The 9,573-nt window shown below is 38.5% G+C and overlaps 1 pseudogene; it reads right to left on the bottom strand.

The window, feature by feature from the left end:
* Positions 1-3,651: 3,651 nt before the first annotated feature.
* On the bottom strand, positions 3,652-5,986 carry LOC125357715 (annotated as a pseudogene).
* Between the last annotated feature and the right edge of the window lie 3,587 nt (positions 5,987-9,573).

Genomic DNA, 9,573 nt, shown 5'->3' with positions numbered 1-9,573 from the left:
ATAACTACAACAGTGATATACCACTTGTTTCCATAAATTGAAGTTCCTTTCACTTAGCATCATCACTTTATGTGTTTGTATGGGCATAGCTATTGAGCTATTGTGATCTTCTGCTAGGACTATCCTAGATGTGTACTAATTATTCCCTATGAAGGAAACCATAGAGTCCATGTTTCTTTGGGTCTGGCTCACTTCACTTAGTATGATTTTTTTCCAAGTCCTTCCATTTCCTTACAAATGGGGCAATGCCATTCTTTTGGATAGAGGCATAGAATTCCATTGTGTATATGTACCACATTTTCTTGATCCACTCATCTACCAAGGGGCATCTGAGTTGGTTCCATTTTTTAGCAATGACAAATTGTGCTGCATCTCTATTTGCAATAGCCACAAAAAACATAAAACACTTAGGAATAACCCTAATCAAGAAGTGAAAGACCACTATGATGACAACTTTAAAAACCTGAAAAAGGAAATTAAAACAGAACTAAGGAAATGGAAAAACCTCCCATGCTCCTGGATTGGGAGGATTAACATTGTGAAAATGGCAATATTGCCAAAGGCTGTCTACAAACTCAATGCAATACCTATCAATATCTCAACACCATTCTTTAATGAAAATAGAGGAAGCAATCCAGAAATTCATATGAAAAAAAAAAGATGCCTGAATAGCAAAAACAATCCTACATAGAAAGCACAGTGCTGAAGGAATTTCAATACTAGATTTCAAGTTGTATTACAAAGCTATAGTAATAAAAACAGCTTGATATTGGCACAAGAACAGGCCTGAAGAACAATGGAATAGAACTGAAGACCCAGAAATGAAACCACAGACCTATCACTATTTAATCTTTGATGAAGGACCTAAAAGAACAAGATGGAAGAAAGACAGCCTCTTCAACAAATGGTGCTGGCAAAACTGGTTCAACACCTGTAACAAACTAAAACTAGATCCTTATATATTACCCTGCACCAAAATCAATTCCAAATGGATCAAAGACCTTGAGTTAAAATCAGATACCCTGAAAACTGTACAAGAAGGAATAGGAGAAATACTTGGGCTCCTTGGCACAGGACAAAACTTTCTTTCTCTCTCTCTCTCTCTCTTTTTTTTTTTTTTTTTTTGCCAGTCCTGGGGCTAGGACTCAGGGCCTGAGCACTGTCCCTGGCTTCTTTTTTGCTCAAGGCTAGCACTCTACCACTTGAGCCACAGCGCCACTTCTGGCCATTTTCTGCATATGTGGTGCTGTGGAATTGAACCCAGGGCTTCATGTATTTGAGGCAAGCACTCTTGCCACTAGGCCATATCCCCAGCCCCCAAAACTTTCTTAATAAAGGCCCAGAAACACCACAAATCAAAGAAAGATTGGACAAATGGGATTGCATCAAACTACAGAGCTTCTGCATGGCAAAGGATATAACCTAGAAGATAAATAGAAAGCCCACAGATTGGGAGAAGATTTTTACTGACCATACAGAAAAAGGCCTCATATTTAAAATATATGTAGAACTCAAAAAATTAAAGCCCTCCAAAACAAATTCAAAGAACTAACCACTCCCTCAACAAATGGGCTAAAGACCTAAAAAGAGACCTATCTAAAGAGGAAATGAGAATGGCCAAGAGACACATGAAGAAGTGCTCTACATCACTGGCCATAAAAGAAATGCAAATCAAAACAACAATGAGATTCCACCTCACCCCAGTAAGAATGTCTATTATCAGGAAAACTAATAATAAAAAATGCTGGAGGGTATGTGGCCACAAGGGAACCTTACCCACATTGTTGGTGGGAGTGTAAACTTGTTCAACCACTCTAGAAAGCCATATGGAGGATCCTCAGAAGGCTAAACACTGAGCTCCCCTACAACCCAGTAGCCACATTTTTGGGCATCTACCCAAAAGATTACAAGCAAGACCATACTAAAGCCACCAGCACAACTATGTTTATTGCAGTACAATTTGTCATTGCTAAAGACTTGCTTCTTATAAAAATCAATGGATATGTATCAGGTGAGCCAGATTGAAGCTAAATCAAGAAATTATACACAAGGAAGACAAAGGTGGTAAATTTAAAAGGCATTGTTGATCATTGTGTACAATTCTGTGGTAATGAAGATGAAAATGTAGAGAACTAGATGACATCATGGCAAAGGAGCTACCATTGCAGAGGGATACCATTGCCTTTCTTTTTTTTTTTTTTTGGCCAGTCCTGGGGCTTGGACTCAGGGCCTGAGCACTGTCCCTGGCTTCTTTTTGCTCAAGGCTAGCACTCTGCCACTTGAGCCACAGCGCCACTTCTGGCCATTTTCTGTATATGTGGTGCTGGGGAATTGAACCCAGGGCCTCATGAATACGAGGCAGGCACTCTAGCCACTAGGCCATATCCCCAGCCCACCATTGCCTTTCTTTACTGTGTCTTCTTCACAACATGCATGAAGAGACTCTTCCTTGTCACACAGAGTATGACACCAAGATTTGGTCAGAGTAGTGTGGATACAAGTCACAAAAACCACGTTCAGGTCCATGCACCTAAAAATATCTCCCACATGCCTCTAGGTCTCCTTTCTGATGATTTTAGAGTACATTATTTCAAGAAGCATGTCAAAACTGGAGCACTGGCCCCTTGTTGAGTCAATGACCCATCTCAGACTGTGATATGAATCAGAAATAAATGTTTATTGTGTTAAGTGTCTGAGACGTACTGGCTTATTAGAGCAAATACATTGATAACATTTGACCAAGAATAATCTATCATAGATGCTAAAAGTGCCTGAAGAACTTCCCAATGCTAAATGTAAAAGAGAAATAAAAAGAAACCACTGAAACATGACAAAGATTATTTGCCAAAGCAAATATGGTTATCATATTAAAAGTGAAATATTTTTGTACCAATTGAAAAACTGGAAATGATATATGAATAATCATAATCAATAGGTTTGTTCTTCCATAATCAACAGAGGTGTTTCTTAAACATCTCCACTAGGAAGTGAAAATATTCTTAATGTAGTATTCTCCTGGACAAAGATTGTGAATATTTTTATATAGCCTCAGTGTATTGTTTTGATGGTTTTCAAGTATATATTATTAATATTCTTTTAAAATTGCTTCTGTAACATTTCAACCTTACAACCACAACTACCGGTACCTTTCTTTTATGCACTTAATATCAGTACATTACCTGATACTACATATTGAATCAGATTTGATTTCCTAATAAGTGCAAAACCATAATTTCTATATTTCAGTTCATGAAATATAAAACATACAAAACATACTCATGCCTATAATTTCAAAGCAATAACAACTTTGAGCATGGCTTAAGTGGTAGATCACAAACATACTTGTGAAGTATAAGAGGCTCTGATTTCAATCTCCAGTACCAGAATGGAGAGACAAGCAAAGAAAGGAAGAAGCAAAGAAGAAACAAATGCAAATATAAAACAGCTTATTAATAGTTAAAATACAGACTCTCTTTGACATATACAAGGGATTGAAAAGATTACTGCAAATAGACATACAATTTATGGAAATTCTTTATTGTTCTCATTGTTATAGATATTTTTAGCTGCTGGATCTACTATATAACCAGTAGTTTCCATGATTAATTTTCCCCCCCATTTTTAATGATGGAAACAAAAAAACCTCTAAAATCAAAGCTTCTGGAAGAACCACTTGTACTTGCTGGTCTTGTATTGCTCCTCAAATTTGACCTTGGCCTCCCGTGGGGCCTTGCGTTTAAGAGCTGGGTCTCTGAAGACATCCTTGTTTTTTTTTTTTTTTTAATTTAATTTATTTATTAATTGAACACAAATTTTTTGACAAGGTGTTGTGCAAAAAGGGTACAGTTACATATTAGGGCAGTGTGTACATTTCTTGTGATATCTTACGCCCTGTGTTTCTATCCCTTCTCTAAGTCAGGTAGACATATATACAATATACAATGTATCAAGAACATATACAGTAGCCACGTGGCCACGCCCAAGAAAGTTTGCCTAGTGCTTTAAATGCAATTTCGATATTAGACAATATGTTGACAGTAGTCTTATATGAACATACATACATAGCTTTTGAGCTATTGTATTCCCCTGAGAGGTCAATTTTTGACCTTTATATGTTGAGTAATTGTTTGGTTTTAGTTACATACTGTTGGGTCGCTGCCCCAATCGTGGGGGAATACTATTTGACAAGCAGTTTTTGGTTTCACAGACTTGGTCTCTACTGTCTCTCCGTCTCCCTTTGTTAACAGTCATATATCAGGGAGATCATGCCCCTTTGTTTTCTGTGTTCTAGGCTTGTCTCACTCAACATTATTTGTTCGAGTTCTGATCATTTCCCTGCGAATAACAATATTTCACCATTCCTAATCGCTATGTAGTATTCCATTGTGTATAGGTACTATATTTTTTGGATCCATTCGTCTGTGGAGGGGCATCTGGGTTGTTTCCATATTTTGGCTATTGTGAATTGTGCTTCAATAAACATGGAAATACAAATGTCTTTTTGATATCTTGGGGTTTTCTGTTTAGGATAGATGCCTAGGAGTGGTATGGCTGCGTCATAGGGTAGGTCTATGTTGAGTTTTTTGAGAAACCTCCATACTGTTCTCCAAAGTGGTTGTACTAATTTGCACTCCAACAATGGAGAAGGGTTCCTCTTTCCCCGCACCCCCTCCAGCATTTGTTGTTGCCTGAGTTCAGAGTATAGGCCATTCTAACTGGAGTGAGGTGGTATCTCAGGGTTGTTTTTATTTGCATTTCCTTTACTACCAAGGATGTTGAACATTTCCTCATGTGTTTCTTTGCCATTTTTATTTCTTCTTTTGTGAAGTCTCTCTTTAGTTCCTTTGCCCATTTCCTAATAGGTTTATTGGGCTTGGAGGGGCTTAGTTTTTTGAGTTCTCTGTAGATGACAGATATCAGGCCTTTGTCTGTTGCTGTGCTGGTAAAGATCCTTTCCCATATGGTTGGCTGTCTTTCTATTTTGGTGGCTATGTCCTTAGTTGTGCAGAAACTTTTTAATTTGTAGTATTCCCATTTGTCTAGTCTTTCCCCTATTTGTTGTGCCCCTGGGACTATATTCAGGAAGTTCTTTCCTGTGCCTATAAGTTTTAGTGTCTTTCCTACTCTGTCCTTCAGTAGTTTCAAGGATTTAGGTCTGATATTGAGGTCCTTGATCCATTTTTAGTTGATCTTGGTGCCTGGTGATAGGCTTGGGTCTACTTTGAGTTTTCTGCGTATGGCTGCCCAGTTCTCCCAGCACCAGTAGTTGAAGAGGCTATGTTTATTCCATTGTATGTCTTTAGCTCCTTTGTCGAATATCAGCTGATTGTAAGAGTGCGGTTTTATTTCTGGATCTTCAATTGTAATCCATTGGTCTTCTGGTCTGTTTTTATACCAATACCAGGCTGTTTTTGTTTGATGGCCCTGTAGTAGAGCTTGAAGTCTGGTATTGTGATACCTCCTGCACTGCTTTTTTTTTGTCTAGAATTGCTTCCAGGTATTTTGCTGTTCCATATGAATTTATGGATTGCTTTCTCTATTTCAGTGAAGAATGTAACTGGGATTTTGATAGGGATTGCATTGAATTTGTGTAACAATTTGGGCAATATGGCCATTTTCACTATATTGATTCTGCCTACCCATGAGCATGGGAGGTGAAGACATCCTTGTTGACCACAGTTTTGTCCAAGGGGATATACAGAGAATACCTTGTAGGCATAAGGTGATTGTAGTTATAAACCTTTACAAAGGACTTGATCTTGGATCTCTTGGTGATCTTCTTGCTCATGTTAGCTGTCACTTTTCAGCGATAGCAACCAATTTCAGCCACCAAAGCATAGCTGTAGGGGTGATCTGAGGTGCCATCATTGATATTCTTCACGATGATGGATCTGCGTCCAGAGTAGCGTCTGGCCAGGACCAGCACCACTTTCCCGTGTTTCATGAACTTGCCCATTTTGACAGCACCCAGCAGGCCTACAGCAAAAAGGAATCCATGATTAATTTTTTTAATTCCATCAAAAGATAAAACATACTGAGTGAAGTAAACACAACCTGTACAACAGAAGTTATTACCCACCCTGATTCTTACTTGAGTCAGATATATTTATTTCATCATAAACATGAACTTTTCATAAGGTTGTAAAATCATACAGAATATTTTATCTAAAATGGAATATTTTTCCTGACAAGAATAATAATATAAATCAAATATATTTTCGGTTTCTTTAGAGTAAAATCCCCCCCAGCCCCCTACCAATCAATCCAGGATTTTATGGGTGATAATTTGGTGTTGTACCACTGAACTACAATCTCTAACCCTGTAGTCAGATGTCTTGGAGTAAGGCTCAGGTTTTCAGAGTCAGAAACTTGTGAGGCTTACCTTAATCACTACAGAACATTCACCATAGTGCTCATTAAGCATACTCAGTGGTACCTTCATCTCAGTTCTAGAAATGTATAATCCTTTACTGATGCTGTCACAAAACAAGGAAACTGAAATTACCTATGTTTACTTTATTTTCATTTTGCTGGACCTATATAGACATATGTGTAATCCAGTTCCTTAAACTACCCTCGTCTAGAGTTGAGTACACAGTCACTTTATCAACAGGATCTTGTGAAAATGCAGGACATTTGTCCCAAGAAAACTCTTGTCCTGTTTCCGCTGTGTTCCTAAGGCTTCTAGTGGACTATCCTACAGGTCCCCAAGTAGCTCCCACAGCCCAGGTCAGTTTCTGCAGTGTCTTTAACAACACTGAAGTTTCCAGAGTGCTCAGCTTGGCATGGGCCAGCAGAAAAACAGCAGAGGAAGCTTCCCTTTGCAAGTGTGTTGCCTTCTATCACTGAAAGCCTTCCCCCTGGGTCTGGAGGCTTTGGGTGAGGAGCTATTTCTACTTTTGCGCAGACCCTGGAGATTCAATGCTTCAAAGGCAAGCTACAGATATCTCGGATTGCCTCCTAGGCTTGGTCTCATACTCCCATTTGTTTTCCACAAATCCCATTTTTCTTCAAATGAACTGTTTTCTGTGAGATTCCTTTGTTCCCTCAAGCTAACATTAAGATGCCCCAAAGGCCACTCAACTAGTTTCTTAGGCCTGCCCAGACTTGTTACATTGCTGAAGAGGCCACTCAATCTCCAACCCAAGGCCTGCCCCCACCCCCTGGCAGTCACATTCTGTTTGTTGTTCCCAGAAATGGGATCACACTTCAGGCATAATCTTTATCTTGCTTTGTAAACTGTAAGACTAGGCAAAGCATGTATTATCTACCACGAGAAAGGTGAGTTTTCTATTCCTACATTGAATTGTTTCATGAACAAAATCATCATGTATTTAATTAGATTCTTAGAGTTAGACTTGAAAGTTCCCAACTTTCCTGTAAAACAATGGGCATCCTTTAATAACAAAACTGTTTCTCTCTGGTTGTTTCTTTTTTTTTTTTTTTCTTTTGCCAGTCCTAGGCCTTGAATTCAGGGCCTGAGCACTGTCCCTGGCTTCCTTTTGCCTAAGGCTAGCACTCTGCCACTTGAGCCACAGCGCCACTTCTGGCCATTTTCTATATATGTGGTGCTGGGGAATCGAACCCAGGGCTTACATGTATGTGAGGCAAGCACTCTTGCCACTAGGCCATATTCCCAGCCCTCTCTGGTTGTTTCTACAGCATAAATACCTAGGAGTGAAATTGCTTTGTCTCGATTTGTCCCTCAAATTGCTTTCTAGAAAGTTTAAAACAATTTTCACTTCCAGTAGAGTATTTAATTCTGGATGATAACAAACACTGATCACTGTAATGCTTTCATCTTTTTCAATTTGCTAGGAAGAAGGAACTCAACATGATATCTTACTTAAATTTGTATTTCTTTCATTAAAAACCAGTTTCAGTATTTTCTCCTGATAGCTACTGATGGACTTAATTTTCTCTTTGGCTAACAAACATGTTTTGTTCTTTAAAAAAATCAAGACAGTAGTTTTAGAAAAATTTAAAGAGATTACAAAGATATGCACAATACAAAGAATAATGCAACAATCACCATGTGATGCATTGCTTTAAGAAGTAAGAAATTGGTCATGGAGTTGATGTCCCCACAGACTCCTTCCTTGTCACAGTCCTCACTTTTACCCCACCAGAGACTAACGACAGGTTCACACAAGCATGTGTGCATAACCAGAAGTCACCCATTCATGTATCAATGTAAATGTATTGTTGTGAACTGTGTATTCATGGCTCTATACAGTATTTCCCTCTGGGTGTTCTTCTTGTGCTGGAATACCCACGTGAACCATAGAATAACCACCCTCATTATGGTTCTTCAGCAATGACAATTGGCTATTGCTAATCTTACTTCAATTATTCTTCCAATTTGCCATTCTGCCTCTGTATAATTTTAAAGGAAATATCAGACATTCTATCACTTCATTTGTAAAATGCCTCAATGGGTACCTTAAAAAATAAATAAATAAGAACTACCAGACACTGCTGTTTCAAGGCTGTAATCACCAGCTCCAGGCTGGAATGTCCATGAGACTTCTATCCCAATTAACCACCAGAAAGTTAGGAGTGGAACTGTGGTTCAAAAGGTAGAACACTAGCGTTGAGCACAAAAGCTCAACATCAGCACCTAGGCCCTGAGTTCATGCCTGAGGACAGGCCTCCCAAAACAAACAAACGAACAAAAAAACCCAGAACAACATAAGAAGACTAATTCAAATACACCCATCCTATAATTATCATTCTTGAAAATAGTATTCATAATTTTCTAATCAATAAATATCCAGTGTAAAATTTCCCAGTTGTCTTTTACCTCTAGTTATTTTTTTAAGTTAAATTTTATTGACAAGGTGTTGTGCAAAGGGGGTACAGTTACATAATAAGGCAGTGAATACATTTTTTGTGATATCTTACACCCTCATTTTTCTTTCCCTTCCCTAGATCATATATACAATATCCAGTGTACCAAAATCATATACAGTAACCATGTAGGGTATGCCACAGGAAATTCACCTAGAACTTTAAAGGTAACGTCAACAACAGAATCCTTCTGTGTCCTTCTCTTGGAGTTGTTTTTGCTTATCCTCATCTTATATGATCATATGTACATAGCTGTTAAGCTATTTTGATCCACTTATAGGTTTATTCTAGACCTTTTTTTTTTTTTTTTTTTGGCCAGTCCTAGGCCGTGAACTCAGGTCCTGAGCACTGTCCCTGGCTTCTTTTTTGCTCAAGGCTAGCACTCTGCCACTTGAGCCACAGCGCCACTTCTCACCATTTTCTGTATATGTGCTGCTGAGGAATCGAACCCAGGGCCTCATGTATACGAGGCAAGCACTCTTGCCACTAGGCCATATTCCCAGCCCCTATTCTAGACCTTTTTATGTTTAGTAGTTTCGTTTTACATAATGTGAAGTTGCTGAGCCAAACTTGTGGAAATACCATTTGAAAAGAAGTTTGTTGTTTTGCAGACCTGGTCTCTACTGTCCTCCTCCCTCCCTAACAGTCATATATCAAGGATACCTCTAGTTATTTTTGAGATTGTTTATAGGAATTAAAATCTCCATAAGATCCCTCAGTATG

Source organism: Perognathus longimembris, chromosome 9, assembly GCF_023159225.1.
Source record: "Perognathus longimembris pacificus isolate PPM17 chromosome 9, ASM2315922v1, whole genome shotgun sequence".
NCBI lineage: Eukaryota > Metazoa > Chordata > Mammalia > Rodentia > Heteromyidae > Perognathus > Perognathus longimembris.
The sequence above is the reverse complement of the archived record's forward strand: the minus strand, read 5'-3'. Positions and strand labels throughout refer to the sequence as shown.